Source organism: Nicotiana tabacum, chromosome 21, assembly GCF_000715075.1.
Source record: "Nicotiana tabacum cultivar K326 chromosome 21, ASM71507v2, whole genome shotgun sequence".
Taxonomy (NCBI): domain Eukaryota; kingdom Viridiplantae; phylum Streptophyta; class Magnoliopsida; order Solanales; family Solanaceae; genus Nicotiana; species Nicotiana tabacum.
The window spans coordinates 53,625,077-53,627,890 of record NC_134100.1 but is presented as its reverse complement, the minus strand read 5'-3'; the positions used below and the strand labels follow the sequence as shown (position 1 = coordinate 53,627,890).

Here is a 2,814-nt window from a genome sequence, read left to right as displayed (position 1 = left end):
TGTCTTTTCAAAAAATATATATATAATAATTACTACGACACAATTGTAGTAGTTATGTTTTCAAATAAATGTTATACGATTTTCTAATTAAATAAATATTTTACTAATTTATAACAAAGTATATTAATTATATGGAAGCCAGTAGAATTAATTTTAAAATACGGATCAAGTCCGGTCAAATTCAATATTCCGTCAATATTTGACGCGACAAGACATTGACGCGACATGACATTGACATGGCATGACATCTGACGTGACTCAACAAGTGATGTGACATTACATCTTTTTGTTTATGACCACATATTTTAATTTAACATTGTCTTTTATTTTCAATTTAATAAGGACCACACCCTCCCACAAAATATCTTACACCATACACCATACACATCAGATTTTTAAGGCATCAGCCACAAACCCTAAGGAGGGTCTCTCATTTTTTATCTCTCAAGTTGAGAGAGACACCCATCAGCTCTCTCTAAACTCTCTCTCGCCTCTCTTAAAATGGAGGTTGTCGCCTCTTGTCCCTGAGCTTCCCTCGCCGGCGAGATCCTTTGGAGACCCCACTGCCCCGTCATCCTCCCTCACTCCTCACACTATTTTTGTAGTCGCCGCCAGAGGTGGTGACCGGCCAGGCGGAGACGTCATCACTGTTGTACCCTTGTCCCTCGATGAGACCCGCCGGAAAGACGAGATCCACTCTCTCATCACCATATCGCATCGAACGACTTGGTGGTATTGCTGCCTTGTTCCGGTGACCTTCCATTAAATCTGGTGACTCTTTTTCTTCTCGTCCTTTTACTGTTTTTGGGCCTTTGATATTACGAAAAGACAGATCTAAAAATAGTTTGTTTGTTGACCGGATTTTGGCCGAAATATCTTCTGTTTGACTGTTATGATGCCTTGCTTCTGCTATTTGGTTGGATCGTTCTCGACATTGTTGGCCCGTATTTTTACCCACTAGTTTATATGTTTAAGTGAACTCTGTTTCGTCTAATGTTTTGCATTCTTGGTTTGGAAATGTTTGGTTACTGTTGGATTCTTACTGCTTTGGCTTTGAAATTTTCGAACATTTATGTGTAAGCTTGGCACTGTTTTGATACTGATTCACTCACTTTTTTGTGTTGGACATGTACTGGTGTTGACGCAATACTACACAGTTGGATAGTTTTGACGGTGGACGAATGTTACACCAGTTTGGATATACTGGTCGAAACAAGGTCGATGAGAAAATAACATTCAAGTTATTAAGGCCACGTTGCCCCATATGACCCTTCGGATTGGGCCCTATAATAACGAGGCGATGATGATAAATATCAAAAAAAATAAAAAACGAGGATGCGATGAACCAATAAAACCTTCGGAAGGCAACACGATTAGCTACCAAAGTCGCAACCAAGGTGGTTTACGTCCTCATGTCTAGACGGATATCGGATATTACGCATATTTGAGCCTCCTATATTATCTTTTAAACTATTTTCCAAAGCTATTTCTTAAAAACAAGTTCCCAAAAACATTTTCAAACTATTTCCAAAAATAATTTTTCAAAAAATATTTTTTAAAATAAAATTATTTCAAAAATAAATTAGTTTATTGTTTACGTTATATCTTACTAACAATTTTACTTCTCTTATCTTGCGAGGTACCATCATACAGTCGTTTTTGGAAGACGGCGCTTGGAGAAAAATCAAGGATAAACCCCTTCAAGTGCCCCGCATCGTACCTCCCATTCTCGGATGTACTCAAACGTAAAATATAGTAAAGCCATAGACAGATATTGTGCTTGATTGTTTTCTTTTATATTATCTATTTACTAAACACTTAGGGTGAATCGCATTTAGTTAATAATTGGATTAAAATTATGATGTTTTATGTTAGGTAAATTCAGGAAGTTTGTGCATATATCTAGGTTAATGAATATGTATTATGATATGATTAGTTTAGTTAGGTGTATGCTTAGATAATTAAATTAGTCATGTTCGTAGATAATGGTATGATATAATCCTTTCCTAAAGTGAATGGTATATACGAGTATGTTTAGCTAAACCCCAAAAAGAATAACTCAATCATTTAGGTACTTTATTCTAATTAAAGTAAGCACATAATACTTGGGATTGTAAACATTATTTTTTTATAATCAAATCAAATAACTAGACTCATGCATCTTGTTAACCAAATTAGATATATATTTGTGAATAAGCTTATTTGGATTTGTGTGGTTTTCCCTGAAAGTATTTTGGTTGTTATACTTTTTACTACATTCTTATACTCAAGCTAAATTATAAAAGGTTTTTCATTTTTATTCTAGACATAAAGAGTTTGTTCTCAATCTTTGTGTGGATTCTCTTTATTCGGAATTATTGAGTAGGGTACATTTTCTGAATCTCTTTATGTTAATTGGGAATAATATTAGCTATTCTTTTGAAATTAATATTCTTGCATTTATTCTTTGCCATTTTTTTGAATGATACTTTCCATATGTATTTTGATGACTTTTGTTTTGTTTAATATTCCTATTTGTTGACTAATACTTTGAAATCTTTAGTTATTCATATTGTTTATTCTAAGATAGTTCTTTCCCATCTTTATCCATTACTTTAATCAAGTTTTCTTTATATTTTATCCATATATTCAAAACAATTGACCTTTAGGTGCTAATCAAATCTTTTCAAGTTTGTTCTTATGATTAAAATTTATTTAGTTAATTTATAAATACTTTACCCATTGCTACACATTTGGTACATTTATTGAATCATCAAAAGACATAATTCCCATATACTTTCATTCTTTATATGCATCCCATTACATAGGTATTTG

General features: G+C 33.2%; 1 long non-coding RNA gene across 1 annotated transcript; it reads left to right on the top strand.

Moving 5' to 3' along the window:
• The first annotated feature begins 395 nt into the window (after positions 1 to 395).
• Positions 396 to 2,586, top strand: LOC142175074 (uncharacterized). Its single transcript, XR_012704255.1, has 3 exons — positions 396 to 771; positions 1,158 to 1,397; positions 1,654 to 2,586. It is a non-coding gene; the product is annotated as an uncharacterized LOC142175074 (long non-coding RNA).
• Positions 2,587 to 2,814: the final 228 nt, after the last annotated feature.